Below are 18,094 nucleotides of genomic sequence, written 5' to 3'. Positions count from 1 at the left end.
CATGACTAGTGTAACACTTACTGCATTTGGTTGTTTCTAGGGGGGCGTCTCGATAGTCCGAAGGTTCATTGGTCCGAAAAACGGTAACATTTTCATTGGTTTTTTAATCAAGGGTTCATTGGTCCGAAGGTTCTGTAGTGAACATTCGGACCAATGAACCTTCGGACTATTGAACCTTCGGACTATTGCTACAGCCCCGTTTCTAGCTGCTTATGGTACGTCTTTTGCGGTTTTGCCTTTCTAATGGAATGGACAGTTACTTGAGGTTGTATTTGTATGGCGTCTGCCTCTCAGCATTCATGTATCTGGCACGTGTGAATGGCTTTGGTTAAAGTTAGATTGTTTTCTCTTAGTAGTGCCTTTCTTGTGTTTTCATTTCTGACGCCGATAACAATTCTATCTCTTAACATGTCATCTTCTAACTGGTCATAGTCACAGTGTTTGACTTTTTGTCTCAAGTCCGCTAGAAAAGTTTGAAACCTCTCACCTTCATGTTGGATCCTCATATTGAATTTGTATCTTTCCAGTATAACATTTGTCCTAGGGTTGCATATCTCATTGAATTTACCTGTAGCTTTCGATACTTCCGGATCTTCCTTGTCCTCTTTTTCATTAAATGTGAAAGACTCATACTTAGCGATAGCTTCACTGCCAGCCAAATTTAGGAGCACGTAAGCTTTCCTCTTACTTGTTTTCTCGCTGTAGCATGCACGGATGTAAATGTCATACTCTCGGATGAAAGTTCTCCAATTTTGCTCAAGGTTCCCTTCAAATGACAGCGGTACTGGCTTTCTTAGACCTTCTGCCATCTTCCTTTGTCCCTCATTTATTTGGAATATCCTACAAATAGGTTTATAATCCCGGTTCTGACACCATGTATGATTATGAAGAAACAAGCAGACGACCATGTGTTACTGAACTACTTTAATGACCGATATCAATACGCGGGATGCTTAGGCATGAGTGATGGGGCTAGTGCTACTGCACTTGCATGTAGATAGTTCCATTTACAGACAAATAGTACAGTGTACTTATTTATGTTCGCTATCCCATACCTGACAACATTGCGGCAGTCCACTAGAAGGCTGTGACTACACCATAGATGACCTTGATGCCACTATCGTAGCAGCCCTACTCACCACACACATCTCTGTTCATACCAACGCCCCCGTAACTGCAGCCAAAGTGGAGAAAGTTAAGCAGCCTGCAATATCAGCCTGTGGTACCAGCGAAGAGTGGTCATACTTTCAGTCCAGATGGACAGAGTATGCCGATGCAATGAAGATAGCTGGCAAAGACAGGGTTATCCAATTGCTGAAATGCTGTGATGACCCCTTGCGAAAAAACCTAACCATTACAGCAGGTGGGAGCCTTGCAAACAAATCCATTGATGAGGTGATGGCAGCAATCAAAGCATTAGCGGTACACACAGAGAACACAGTGGTGGCTAGAGTGACACTACAGAACATGCGTCAAGGCAGAGATGAACCTGTCCACAATTATGGAGCCCGTCTAAAAGGCCAGGCAGGAGTATGCAAATTTTCTGTCTCATGCCCCAGCTGCAACACTGCTGTGAGCTACATGGAGGAGATGACCCGTAATGTTCTAACCCGTGGGCTTCCAGACTTTGAGATCTAAACAGACCTTCTAGGGGATAAGAACCAGGACATGAAATTGGAGGAAGTCCTCCAATTTGTGGAAGCAAAAGAAGCAGGAAAGCGCTCCGCATCACACTTACAAGAATCCTAAGCAGTTGAGGCCGAAAAACCACCCCAGGACCCCTGTGGCTACTGAGGAAAAACTGGCCATGGCAAGGCTGCCCCTTTATGCATTTGCAAGAGAGATTGCCCCGCCTTTGGGCACAAATGCCAGACCTGCATGCAATACCACCACCTTGAAGTAGTGTGCCGTAGCAAGGATAAACCCAAGGCGAGCCGCCAGAAGACTACTTCCTGCCATGAGGCAAGCTGCCCTTCCCTGTGATGGAACAGAATCGTGGACGACTGAAGGAATACCTTCTGGATTATTACAGGTCCAGTACATTTAACACATGTGATCATCACCCTTATGGACAGCCCGCCAATGAAATTGATGGTAGACCCTTCTGCTGCACCAGTACGGTAGCCTATCACACTCCAATACCAGTCCTACTTCACTGGCAGGAAGAAGTGAAAGCAGGGCTCGGCTAAGATGTCAGACTAGGGGTCATCGAACCAGTCCCAATTGGCAAGCCAGTCACCTGGTGCCACCGCATGGTTGTTTGTGTCACCTTTGGCATAGCCGATGAGCTATCCTCAGATAGGGGACCAGAGTTCACATCAACTGCCATCAAGAAGTTCCTTTCTGATTGGGGTGTACATCATCGTATGTCATCAGTAGCCTTTCCCCATAGTAACTGCCGTGCTGGAGTTGGGGTTAAGACAGTTAAACGCCTCATCACAGACAATAACAGCCCTAATGGTGACCTGGACACGACCAAAGACCAAATCCAGCCCACTAGTGCAAACTTGCAGCTTATCAGGAGACAAGGAAGGAAATCCCTGGCTCACCTCCAACACCACCTACCAAAGTTGCCACTGATCAGGAGGAATGCAGGAAAGAAATCCCTGGCCTACCTGCAACATCTAAGGCCAAGGCTACTCCACACCCTCATGACACACAAACGCAGTGTGAAACCCCGCCATCACTGACTGCACCACCCATACCTCAACTGTTCAACACACATTTACCTGCCACAGATAAGCCATCCAAATGGGCCATCATCCCAAAGAGCCGCCTTCTACCTTTGGGGAATGCAACTCCACCTAGGTCAGTCAGTGTTAGCACACGTGTTTGCACCACTCCACGCCCCAGGACAGTGGATAGTCAATCTGGAATGTCCCAGCCTCTTACCGTGGATCAACTTAGATGCTCCACTTTTGCCACTTGACCCCCAGCTTGGCAAAAAGACTATGAACTGTCATAAACATTTGAATTCCTGTGAAGGCACACCAATGTTTGCTGATCCAGTTATCGTTTGCATATTCAGTTTAACTATTACTCCTATTACTTTGTAGTTTACTTGTTTTCTCACACTAGTGACCTCTCATGGATCATTGAAACATTTCAGTCCTTCTGCTGACTTTGGATATCAGTGAACATAAAGACTTAGGCGGAGATATAGGATTACTATTTATGTAGACTTATGTAATTTACTCTTTTGTTTCAGATAGCGATCATTGTCAAGTTGGACCAATAAATGCTTAACGACAAAAAGTACAGTGTACTTATTTAGTGATAACAGTAACGTGCACAGTAATGAGAATGAACACAAGGAAAAAAAAAGTAAAAACATAGCCTTACACAGTCATCACAATATATACAAACACATTCAGTAATAATACAGAAAAAACACAGCAAACAGAATATAAACAGACACATAGACATACATTGACAGCACGATCACTTAGCAAATAGTAAAGTTTACAAACAAATAGAGTGACTAAACTGCCATACACATTGCTCATAATAAATACAAACACCAACAGTAATGACAAAAACATGAACAGTGGTCAAAATAAATATTAACATGTACAGTTATAACAGTAACATGCATTGTAATGAAAATGAACACAAGGAAAAAAAGTGAAAACACTTTATAATGATTATAAACAGCTAGAAGGACAAACAGACTTACAGAATAATATGCATACACAAACAGTAACAACACAATTGTACACAGTGATCAAAATAAATATTAACATGTACTGTACAGTGACAACAGTAATGTGCACCGTAATGACAATGAACACAAGGAAAAAGAGTGCAAACATAGCCGTACACATTCAGTAACAATACAGAATAGACACAGAAAACAGAATATAAATAGACACATAGACATGCATTGACAGCACCATCATTCAGTGCTATAGATATAATGATAAACAAATAGAGTGACAAAACTGACATACACATTGCTCACAATAAATACAAAAACAAACAGTGACAGCACTAACATGCACAGTAATCAAAATGAATACAAACAAATACAGTGACAGAAATGACAAACACAGTGCTCACAATAAATATAAAGACCAGCAATAACGACACAAACATATACAGTGATCGCAATAAATAGAAACACAGTGAAAAAACAAACACAGCATTGATAATGATTACAAACAAATAGAAGGACAAACAGACTAAGATTGTGATCAAAAACTACAATTAAGATAATTAATTGTATTTATGTAGCAAATGGTTTGTTTTCGTGGTGGTATTAACTTTTTGGTAATACATCAACGTTTTAGTTTTGGTCTTGTATCTGCTCATTTTGACCTTAAGTAGTTGACCAAGGCAAGGTGATAACAGATGTCCAGGGTTAAGGAATGTCTTAGCTGCTGTGTATCTAGGCACACACATTTATATTTTATGAAAGATGTTGTTATTTGTACATTGGTTACCAGCCATCACATATTTGTGGTTTCAAGATGTGGGGACGGCCTGTTTTCTTGATACTTGGTGACTGTATTTTCTTCGGATAATATTCTGTTTCCCAGCCACCAGTTTTGTTATCAAGTTTCGGCGACGGCTGTTTCCTTTTATTTGAGTGACTTCAAGTTCTGGGATCACACACAGGCTAGTAATTTTATATTATCTTCAATTGTTTCCTTATTCATGTGTTCTAATCATCAGATTTATAATTTGTCGTGTGCTGCAGTTGTTAACTATTTTGTTTAGATGTCACTGCATCGTATTATATTCATCTGAATCTTACCAGGCCAGGAATTCAGCTGTTTTTATATTTTTTTCTCGGCTGTAGTTGACATGCCGTAATCCACATATTTCTGTCTTTACCAGGTGCCATATTTTAATGGGTGAAGTATTATTAGGGGTTTCTGGTCGACTAGGTAATATGTATTTTGGGATTTGTTATGCTTTTTGTTCTGGGTGTACTTCCCAGGTTTTTAACTCTTTGCCTAGTAGTGAGAACCCTGTTGTGGTATCTGGTATGCTAGGTTCTGTGGGTATTTCCCAGGTGTTTAACTGTTTGCCTAGTAGTGAGAACCCTGTGGTGGTATCTGGTATACTAAGTTCCGGGTGTACTTCCCAGGTTTTAACTGTTTGCCTAGTAGTGAGAACCCTGTGGTGGTATCTGGTATACTAGGCTCTGGGTGTATTTACCAGGTATTTAACGTTTGCCTAGTAGTGAGAACCCTGAGGTGGTATTTGGTATACTAGGTTAATATTTTGTGGGAGCTGTTATGCTCCTATTCTGGGGAGTCACCCAGCTGTATGTTCGTTTGCCTAGTCGGTTTTACCAGATATCCCTGTTTTTACGTGCACGGCTAAGCTGAGGCTGTTGCCTGCATGGATTTTCTATGGCAGCGGATAGGAGATGTTTTTTGCACTTTTTATATTAATATGGCTTGTGTCATATCTACCCAGGCTATTCGTTGGGTTTATGCCGGGTATATATGTTCTCTGTACAAGTGTATATTTTATTCATATTACTTATTCCGTTTACTTACTTGAATTACCTGGCCTGGGAAATTTTATTACTGAATTGCCTTTTATATAAATGCAGCTGCCTTTGCGCGGTCTTCTTAGTTTCCTTTGTCTTATGTTACCATGCCTCTCAAGACCCCTCCCGGGAGGAGTACCGTAGGCGGTCCAGGACGTCTGTTGTCTCCAATGCGCGCTCATTATATATCCAGCAAATGACGATTGCATCCACTGCTCCTGGTGGAAAAAAGCCGAGTCACACCGCCACACACTTCTTCTGAGACGGAATCAACCTCTACTTCACTTGTTATCGACTGCATTTTGTTGGCACAGCGTATGAGCAATAGCTCATCAAAACTGCTCAGAGGCACAGAAATGCCGAGCGCTTCTCCTTCTCACGACTCCTCCCTGCAAGAGACTAACGTTCAGCAGCAGATACCCTGTACCCAGTATCAGCAGTCTGTTCGACACTGTAAACACACGGGTCCAGCCGATGAGGTACGGCTTAACTATTAGAACATTAAGTAGCTACCTAATGCTAATGACTGGCGTCTTTATGATGACGCTTTTTGCAACTTACGAGCAACACCACTGGTCCCGTGCGATAAGTTATCCCTGAGTTACAGTTAAAAGTGGCAACCATGAATATTTCTCCCCTTTTCTACGTCCCTTTCGTCGAGGCATCTTTTTTGCTTTTAATAAAAGGGAATAATGCACCTTTAGTCTATGCCAATTCAAGCACTGTTGCCAGTACTGCTATGGATCTCATCCTAAAATCGATTGCCGCACATCCCACGCCCAGGTACAGACCCCGCCTACAAAATTGTCTCCCAACTCCAATTACCCATTCCCTGTTACAGATGGATCCTCATAAGGTGATTTTTCTCATCAATATATTTCCAAGGGTTCCCGCCTTCATTGCACCACCACTCCTAGCATTCCCGCACCTCATAATCAGTTATCAACACGTAGTCATCCTGAAACGATTTTGGATTATATTAATCAGGTTTATCATCTGGGCGGATTGCTGGCCCAATTTTATCTCCCCCTTCCAGATTTTAAATGTTCACCATTACACATTATTCCTAAATCTGAACCTTACAAATTCCGTGTTATTCACTACCTTTCCCCACCTGGACTCGGTTAATTCTAATATACCCAGAGTATTTTCTGTACGACTTACATGTAATTATACGATTATCGCCCATGTCCAACATTTCGGCCCTGGTGCTCTTTTAGCTAAGTCTGACATTCTAGATGTTTTCCGCATTTCATCTCTTAGCCTTTTGGATTATCATCTTCTTTGTTTCTCTCGGAATGAATTATTTTATTTTGAAACAATTCTGCCAATGGGTGCAAGTTGTCCGTGCCAAATATTTAATCACTGAGTACAGCTCTACAATGGATGTTAAGAAATTTCATGCCTCGGCCATATCCTATATACTGGATGATTTTTGTTTCATTGGACCCCCCAATTCCAATAACTGTCAAGTTATTTACAAAATTTTCATGCGTTGTGCAAGCGGATTGAGGTTCCCATTAAAAAAAAAAACTTTACTCCGACCACTTGTTTAACTATTTGCGGCGTTGAAATAGATTCGCTAGTAGGTCGTTTGCCACAGGACAAATTGGAAAAGTGTTATGTTTTAGTTTCCCAGCTTTCTCAAGGAAAAATAGGTACAATTGAAAGAGTTACAATCTCTTATTGGTTTTTTAAACTTTGCATGCTTAGGCGTAGTACCGGGCAGAGCTTTCTTACGCCGCTTAATTGATTTACCTGTTGGTGCTAGGCGCCCGCGTCATTATATTCGACTCAATAGTGAAGCAAGAGCGGACCTAGGCATGTGGCTTCATTTTTTACATCACTTTAATGGAAAGTCAGTCCTGCTGCCGTCATCATGGCAATCGTCAGATACCTTACACTTGTTTACAGATGCCTTGGGGTCAACAGCTTATGCGGCGGTCTTTGGCTGTCACTGGTTCTTTATAATGGGATGCGGTAGCTGCACTTTGGCATATCACAGTTAAAGAACCGTTTCCTATAGTTCTTGCTTTGAAATTTTGGTAATCTCAGCTGCTTGAGTCCGACAGGTACATCTGCCAAGTTCAAGCCATGTTCGATTACCGACGAACCTTTGCGCATGCGTTAGGTACTTTATTTCAGTTTATTGATGGAACACCGGTCACTTATTCTTATATGTTTCTTCAGAATTATCCAAAGCCCTTGCTTTTGCAGGATATATATATAAAGGCGGCCTTGTTTTTATCATTATGTGTGTTTCATGTTTTCAAAAAAAAAAAAAAAAAAAAAAAAAAAAAAATTACAGGGTGGGATCACTATTTTAATGCCTTCTTTGGCTCCCTTAATTTAATTCATGGTTGCCAGTTTCTCTTCCTATCCCTCATTCAGCTGTAGCTAGTTCTTCATGGGATATGGATTTGTAGTTGCACATTTTTTTAGTAGCACATAGGATTCAGATATAATGTCAGATGTTGTTTATCATTCCAATTTTTTCACAAGCACTCCTCGGTTGGTGGGGATGTGAGCTTCTCTCACATCATATGGCCTTTTATTTTCATTTGCGCCAACTTTTTGCTCCTATAGCTGTTGTAATTCCTCATATTTTTCTTAATTAATCCTGGTTACACTCATTAACATACTTTATTATTTATATATTATAGCACTTATATAATTTGGGGGATGTTTTATTATCTCCCCAGTTTTGTAACTTTGTATCTTATTAGTATTCGTCATTAATAAATGACAATGTTCAGTCATATGGACTTATCTAACTTAATTTGGAGCAAAAACAGAGCTTCGTTGTGCTTGTGAACATTTGGCTACATAAAACTGAAACAACGCAAACAAACACAGTGATCAAAATAAATATTAACAGTAAAAGTGATAACAGTAACGTGCACAGTAATGAGAATGAACACAAGGAAAAAGAGTGCAAACAGCCATACACAGTCATCACAGTATGTTCAAACATATTCAGTAACAATACAGAAAAGACACAGCAAACAGAATATAAACAGACACATAGACATACATCAACAGCATGATCATTCAGCACAGTAGTAATGATTATAAACAAATAAATAGACAAAACTGACATACACAGTGCTCAAAATAAATACAATCAAAAACAGTGACAACACAAACATGCACAGTAATCAAAATAAATACAAACACAGTCACAATACAGACATACACAGTGATCAGAATAAGTTGAAATGTACAGTGACAACACAACCATGTAAAGTAACCAGGTAACTGTTATAACAGTAACATGCATCGTAATGAAAATGAACACAAGGAAAAAGAGTGAAAACATAGCCATACACAGTCATCACAATATATACAAACACATTCAGTAATAATACAGAAAAAACACAGCAAACAGAATATAAACAGACACATAGTCATACATTGACAAGACCATCATTCAGTGAAATATATTAATGTTTACAAACGAAGAGAGTGACAAAATTGACATACTAGTATGCATTTCTAACAATAAATACAAACACCAACAGTAATGACAGAAACATAAACAGTATTGTAAATAAATACAAACAAACACAATCACAATTCAAAAATTTGACATGCACATTGCTCACAATAAATACAAACACCAACAGTAATGGCATAAACATGAACAGTGATTTAAATAAGTATAAACAAACACAGTCACAATACAGACATACACAGTGATCAGAATAAATTTTGACATGTACAGTGACAACACAACCATGCACAGTAACTAGAACGAACACTATAATAAATTAGGTGATAGCACAGTCATACACAGTGATCAGTGATGGGGTGAAAACACAGACATACACAGTGATCACAATATATATACAAACACATACAATGACAAAAGAGAATGGAAACAGCAATTGGAATATAAAAAGACACAAACTAAGCTTACAGCAACAACACAAACATAAACAATTATAATAATGATTAAAAACATATATAGAGAAAAAAACTGACATAAACATTGCTCACAATAAATAGAAACACCAACAGTAATGACACAAACATGAACAGTGATTTAAATAAGTACAAACAAACACAGTCACAATACAGACAAACACAGTGATCAGAATAAATTTTGACATATATATATATATATATATATATATATATATATATATATATATATATATATATATATATATGTATATACAGTTATAATAATGATAAAAACATAGAGAGAAAAAACTGACATAAACATTGCTCACACTTGCACAGTAATGAAAATGAACACAAGAATATAAACAGACACATAGACATACAGTGACAGTGCTATCATGCAGAGAAATAGTAATGATTACAAACAAATACATTGACAAAACAGACATACACATTGCTCACAATAAATACAAACATAAACAGTGACAACACAAACAAGAGCAGTAACGTAAATAAATACAAACAAACACAGTCACAATACAGACATACACAGTGATCAGAATAAATTTTGACATGTACAGTGACAACACAACCATGTATAGTAATCAGAATGAACACAAATTAATTGGATGATTACACAGTAATACACAGTGATCAGTGATGGAGTGAAAACAGAGACATACACAGTGATCACAATATATATACAAACACGAACAGTACAGAATGGAAATAGTGTTCACAATAAATACAAACATCAATAGTAATGACGCAAACACATACAGTGATCACGATAAATACAAACACAAACAGTGACAACATTAACATGCACAGTAATGATATTTATTACAAACAAACAGAAGGACAAACAGACTTTCACAGTGATCAGAATTGTGTGCAGACACAAACATTAACAACACAAACATATACAGTGCTCAAAATAAATACAATCACAAACAGTGACAACACAAACATGCACAGTAATCAAAATAAATAGAAACAAACACAGTCACAATACAGACATACACAGTGATCAGAATAAGTTGACATGTACAGTGACAACACAACCATATAAAGTAACAAAGCAACTGTTATAACAGTATCATGCATCGTAATGAAAAAGAAGACAAGGAAAAAGTGATCACAATATATATACAAACACGTATAATGAGAGTACAGAATGGAAACAGTGTTCACGATAAATACAAACATCAACAGTAAATACGCAAACACATACAGTGATCACAATAAATACAAACACAAACAGTGACAACATTAACATGCACAGTAATGATATATATTACAAACAAACAGAAGGACAAATAAACTTTCACAGTGATCAGAATTATGTGCAGACATAAACAGTAAGAACACAAACATACACAGTGATCAAAAATATTAACATGAACAGTGATAACAGTAATGTGCACTGTTATGACAATGAACACAATGGAAAAAAGTGCAAACATAGCTGTACACAGTCATCACTGTTAATGAAATAAGTCAAACACGTGGATATAACTGAACCGGAAGTGCCCTGGGAGCGTTTATTATATAACAAGTATCAATAAGAGGGAGTATCCCTTAACATCCTCCTTTTCCCATAAAAAAAAAAAAAAGAAAAAAGAACAACTATAATAATCACGAACAAGTCAACATTTCAAAATAAACGCAATAACTTGAAACAGTGTAAATGTTTTTTTTTTTTTTTTTTTTTTTTTTTTTTTAATCTGAACAAGTCCATATCATATGTTTAATTATGTTCTAAGATCAACTTAAGTCACTTTCTGGTTTATATTGTCCTGACTTTGTAATATGGAGCACTACTCAAAACATTATACTATAACTAAAAAAACAAACTACTATTTTACAATGGGGTCATTGAGGTAGACTGCCTCTCACCCTTTTCTGCCATGGGTATTATTCTGACCCATCACTTAGAATACACAACATAATCTCCTAAGTATTTTGGCTTCTTCAAGAGTCTACCGAACCGAGTGGTATGGACCTCCTCTTCACTGCTCTGTGGTGGAGGTGTAGTTTTGCACGGCGTACTGGGAGTTGACTTTATGGGACTGGGTATCATAATTGGTTCGCTGGTAACGTCAGTGGGTTTAATCGGTACCTCTGGTGTTTCTGCAGCTACTGTCCCCCGGGATTGGTTTGGAGTGGTGACCTCTCGACTAGGTCTGAGGTGACTACGGTTCCTGCGGTAAATTTTGTTGTCTTGCTCCACTAGATAGGATCGAGGGGCGAGTTTCTCCACTATTCTGCCAGCAGACCATGAGACTGACGATTGCGGCCTTAGATTGGTACGCACAGGCTGTCCGATAACCAGAGGAGGCAGTTCCTTGCTTCCTTTGTCATAACACTTCTTTGCTATTCTCTTCTGGTTTACTTGTTTCTGAAATACCTGGTCTTTTGGTACTACTTTTGGCTCTAGCTTGTCACAGCGTACGGGAATGAGCGATCTAGTGCGCCTACTCATCAACTTTTGTGCTGCACTCCCCGTGTTGTCTGCGGCTGGCGTGTTTCTGTGCTCTAAAACTGCTAACCACAAATCGGTACCGTCTTGTTTTGTTCTCTTGATCAGGGTCTTTGCCACTTTAACAGCTGCCTCAGCTGTGCCGTTACCACTGGGGTGGTGGGGAGATGATGTATGATGGTTAATCTTCCACGCCTCGGTGAACTCTCGGAATTGCTGACACTGATATTGAGGCCCGTTGTCAGAGATAAACAGCTTTGGAATGCCATGTCGAGCAAACTGCTGCTTCAATTCATTGATCACTGCTTCTGAAGTAGTGTCACTGAGTTGAGTGATCTCCCAGTACTTTGAGAAATGATCTACAAGCAGCAAATAATGTTCCCCTTGAATGGAAAATAAATCACTGCTGACGATTTCAAATCGCTCCTTGGGTATAGGCTGAGAATGCATTGGCTCTTTCTGTTGGCGAGGCTGATTTTCCTGACAGACGTTGCAAGTTGCTACCACATTGCGAATGTCATTGCTGATCTGAGGCCAGAAAATCGCATCTCTAGCTTTACGTATAGCTGTCTCTGTTCCTTGATGAGTTGCATGGACTCTCTCCAGCATCTGTTTACGTAAGATAGTAGGAATTACTACTCTGGTGCCTCGATAGAGGATGCCATCTTGACAGGATAACTCGTCTCTATATGGCCAGTATTCACGGCATAACAGGGGAACTTGAGTTTTGTCACTAGGCCATCCTTCCATGACTAGGATCAGCAGTGACTGCATAGCGTCATCCCGAAGTGTATGAGTCTTTACTTGCTCCAGAGACTCATCGGACACATTGTTGTACTGCGAGTAATCAATCTCCTCGACTTCTTTGGCCAACTTCTGCTCGGATTCTACTGCGTAAATCTCGTAATCTGAGTTCTCCTTGGTAGTTACTGACTTGGACGCAGTTGCTCTAGATAATGCATCAGAGATATACATCTTTTTACCACGCTGGTACTTCACCTCAATATGGTATTTCTGTAGCCTGAGGCGCATGCGTTGAAGTCGCTTTGGGGCAGCCAAGATTGGTTTCTTGAATATTGTCTCTAGGTTTTGGTGATCCGTGAGTACTGTGATATAGTCTCGGCCATGGAGATACTGATCGAAACGGTTACATGCAAATGTTATGGCCAAACATTCTTTTTCCATCTGAGAATAGTTGCGCTCTGTTTTGGACAATGCCCTTGATGCAAAAGCTACAGGTTGTCCAGCTTGCAGTAAGACTGCACCTAACCCGTAATCGCTGCTATCGGCTTCTACTGTAACTTCCTCTGTTAGGCTATAGTATCTCAAAACTGGGGTCATTGTCAACATTTGTTTCAATGTACAGAACGTCTGCTCATGCTGATCTGACCATATAAAGGGTGCATCTTCAGTCGTCAAGCGTCTCAGTGGTTCGCTCACTGTTGATAAATGAGGGCAGAACTTGGCCAGGTAATTCACCATGCCAAGTAGTCTTTTCACCGCTTTAGCGTTCTCCGGCCTTTCCATTTCTACTATGGCCTGCACCTTCAATGGATCTGCTTTCAAACCTTCATCTGAGATCACGTGCCCGTGATAAGTAACCGAGTTCAATTTGAATCGAAGCTTAGTCTTGTTCATTTTGAAGTTCCTCTCACGACATCTCTCTAATAGTGCTATCATATTTTCGTCATGATTCTTGATCGCTTCCTCAGAGGTATCTCCTTTACCATACACCAGGATGTCGTCTGCGATGGTCTGGACTCCGTCAAGACCGTCCAGTAGGTCTATAACTCGCCTCTGGAACTCTTCCGGGGCTGATGAGATGCCGAATGGTAAACGTCGCCAACGATACCTGCCAAATGGCGTATTGAATGTCGTAAGAAGGCTGGACTCCTCATCTAATCTCACCTGAAGGAAACCATCTCTAGCATCTATAACGCTAAATACTTTTGCATTAGTCAAGTTTGCACTTACTTCCTCCAAGGTTGGAAGTTTGAATTTTGGAATCTTTACAGCTTTGTTGAGTTCTTTTGGGTCTAGGCAGATTCTAAACTTGCCTGGCTTCCTCACCGCCACCATCGAGCTTATCCAATCCGTTGGCTGATTTACCCTCTCAATGATGCCTTGTTTCACCATGCTCGCCAGCTTTTCTTTTAGCTCTTTTCTCAAAGCTACTGGTACGGACCTTGGTGAGTCTTGTTTTGGTATAACCCTAGGGTCCAGCTCAATGTGGTATTCTCCTAGGTCACCTAAACCACTAAACACATCATTATACTTGGCGAAGATATCATCCTCTGACAGTTCCGTGCTAACAACGTTGATGAGAACATCTCTCTTTATCTTCATCAGACCAAATCTCTCTGACGTCTCTCCATTGAGTAACGAACAAGTGACATTTTTCACTACAAGAAACTTTACGTATTCTTCACGGTTGTTTATTCTCATGTTAAGTGTCACCTGCCCCATATTCTCAACACGGTTACCACTGTATGAGGTTAGTCTCTTGCTGCTTTTCTTCAAGACTGGCTCATTAGTGCTCATTATGCGACAGCAATCCTCATATCTCAAACAGTTTACACCTGCTCCATTGTCTAATTGGAATACTTGTGGCATCCAAGAGCTGCTTCTCTTGTATTGGACTGATGGTTCAACAAGATATGTGGTCCTGCCGGTTTTAACTGTGAATACTGACGATTCGGAGTCGCTATCTTCAGGATCAGAATTATCGACTTGGTGGACTTTGGCCCCTTGTGACCTACACATGCTAGCGAAATGATTTAGACGTCCACACTTCTTACAGCGGCGACCCCATGCTGGGCATTGACGCTTGGGATGTTGCGTCCCGCAGTAGCTACAATCCGAATGGCTCTTCTGTTTTTGCTCTCCTTTCTTGTCTGTCTTGTGTTCAGATACTGCCGTCTTCATCTTTGTCCCGGCTTTTTTCATTTTTTGTTTCACAGCATGCACAGTTTCGACCTCACCATCTATGGCTTTAAGTTGCTGCGTCGTCATTTCACTCGCACGACACGTGTCAATACACTTTGCTAATGTAAGGTCCTTTTCACGCAACAATCTAGCCCGGACAACAGAGTCTCTCACCCCTATCACAATACGGTCTCTGATCATTTCATCTAAAAGCGTCCCATACTTGCAAGTGGCACTGAGTTTCCGCAGCCTGTTCACATAGGCATCAATCCCTTCACTGGGCTCTTGTGTACAAGTATTAAACACGTATCTCTCATAAACAATGTTGCGTTGTGGCTCAAAATGATTTGTCAAAGCTTCCAGTATTATTTTAGAGTCCTTGCGATCATCATCACTAAGGGCTAAATTCTGAAATATTTGAAAACAGTCTTTGCCCATGACCGTAAGTAAGGTAGCTACTCTTATCTCTTCTGACTTAAGATTTAGTTCTGTTGCAATTTCATAATTCTTCCATGTGTCTCTAAAAAATTGCCAGTTAGTTGCACAATGTCCCTTCACGTCCATAGGCTGTGGCGGAGGTAACAAATTCGCTGTTGCAGGGGTAACTGGGGGTGTACTAGTACTGGTAGACATGATTAATCTATGTAACAAATACACAGTTTCTGCAGTTCTACTTTCAGGTCACAATCAGCAGTATTTGCTTGTTAAATCTGTCCAGTTTGTAACTTCTTCTGTTTCTCTGGTCCTTTAACTTAGTTCTTGACCACTTTAGAAATCGTGTCTTCAGCTTATGTAGACGTGAGCACGAAATTCTGACACCATGTTAATGAAATAAGTCAAACACGTGGATATAACTGAACCGGAAGTGCCCTGGGAGCGTTTATTATATAACAAGTATCAATAAGAGGGAGTATCCCTTAACAATCACAATATATACAAACACATTTAGTAAGCATACAGAATAGACAGAAAAAAGAATATAAATAGACACATAGACATACATTGACAACACTCAGCATTGAGCGCTATAGTTATAATGATAAACAAATAGAGGGACAAAACTGACATACACATTGCTAATAATAAATACAAACACTAACAATAATAACACAAACATACACAGTGATCACAATAAAAACAAACCCAAACAATGACAACACATACATGCACAGCAATGATAATGATTACAAACAAATAGAAAAACAAACAGACTAACACAGTGATCAGAATTATATGCAGACACAAACAGTAACAACGCGAACATACACAGTGCTCAAAATAAAAATAAACATGTACATTGATAATAGTAATGTGCACTGTAATTAGAATATTCATTGTGAGCAATGTTTATGTCATTTTTTTTCTCTCAGAACAGAATATAAACAGACACATAGTCATACATAGACAACACCATCATTCAGCACAATAGTAATGGTTACAAACAAATAGAGTGCAAAATCTGACATACACATTGCTCACAATAAATACAAACACCAACAGTAATGACACAAACATGAACAGTAATGTAAATAAATACAAACAAACACAGTCACAATACAGACATACACAGTGATCAGAATTAATTTTGACATGTACAGTGACAACGCAACCATGCACAGTAACCAGAATAAACACTAATTAATTAGGTGATAGCACAGTCATACACAGTGATCAGTGATGGGGTGAAAACACAGACATACATGTACACAATGATCACAATATATATACAAACACATACAATGACAATAGAGAATGGAAACAGCAATTGGAACATAAAAAGATGCAAACTAAGCTTACAGCAACAACACAAACATGAACAGTTATAATAAAGATTAAAAACATATATAGAGAAAAAACTGACATAAACATTGCTCACAATAAATAGAAACACCAACAGTAATGACACAAACATGAACAGTGATCAAAATAAATATTAACATGCACAGTTATAACAGTAACATGCATCGTAATGAGAATTAACACAAGGAAAAAGAGTGAAAACATAGCTGTACACAGTGATCACAATACATGGAAACACATACAGTGACAATACAAAATAGACACAGAGAACAGAATATAAACAGACACGTAGACATACAGTAACAGTACTATCATGTAGAGTAATAGCAATGATTACAAACAAAAACATTGACAAAACAGACATATACATTACTCACAATAAATACAAACACGAACAGTGACAACACAAACATGAACAGTAATGTAAAAAAATACAAACAAACACAGTCACAATATACAAATACACAGTGATAAGAATAAGTTGACATGTACAGTGACAACACCACTATGTAAAGTAACCAAGTAGCTGTTATAACAGTAAAAAGCATCAAAATGAAAATGAACACAAGGAAAAAGAGTGAAAACATAGCTGTACACAGTCATCACAATATATACAAAGACATTCAGTAGAAACAGTGAATAACAGACACAGCAAACATAATATAAACAGATACATCAGAATTATGTGCAGACACAAACAGTAAAAACACAAACATAAACAATTATAATAATTATTAAAAACATATATAGAGAAAAAAACTGACATAAACATTGCTCACAATAAATAGAAACACCAACAGTAATGACACAAACCTGAACAGTGATTTAAATAAGTACAAACAAACACAGTCACAATACAGACAAACACAGTGATCAGAATAAATTTTGACATGTACAGTGACAACGCAACCATGCACAGTAACCAGAATAAACACTAATTAATTAGGTAATAGCACAGTCATACACAGTGATCAGTGATGGGGTGAAAACACAGACATACATGTACACAGTGATCACAATATATATATACAAACACATACAATGACAAAAGAGAATGGAAACAGCAATTGGAATATAAAAAGATGCAAACTATGCTTACAGCAACAACACAAACATGAACAGTTATAATAATGATTAAAAACATATAGAGAGAAAAGACTGACATAAACATTGCTCACAATAAATAGAAACACCAACAGTAATGACACAAACATGAACAGTGATCAAAATAAATATTAACATGCACAGTTATAACAGTAACATGCATCGTAATGAGAATTAACACAAGGAAAAAGAGTGAAAACATAGCTGTACACAGTGATCACAATACATGGAAACACATACAGTGACAATACAGAATAGACACAGAGAACAGGATATAAACAGACACATAGACATACAGTGGCATAACTATCATACAGAGTAATAGTAATGATTACAAACAAATACATTGACAAAACAGACATACACATTACTCA

Source organism: Lingula anatina, chromosome 3, assembly GCF_051362555.1.
Source record: "Lingula anatina isolate TDL-2025a chromosome 3, LinAna3.0, whole genome shotgun sequence".
Taxonomy (NCBI): domain Eukaryota; kingdom Metazoa; phylum Brachiopoda; class Lingulata; order Lingulida; family Lingulidae; genus Lingula; species Lingula anatina.
Note: the sequence above shows the minus strand (reverse complement) of the source record.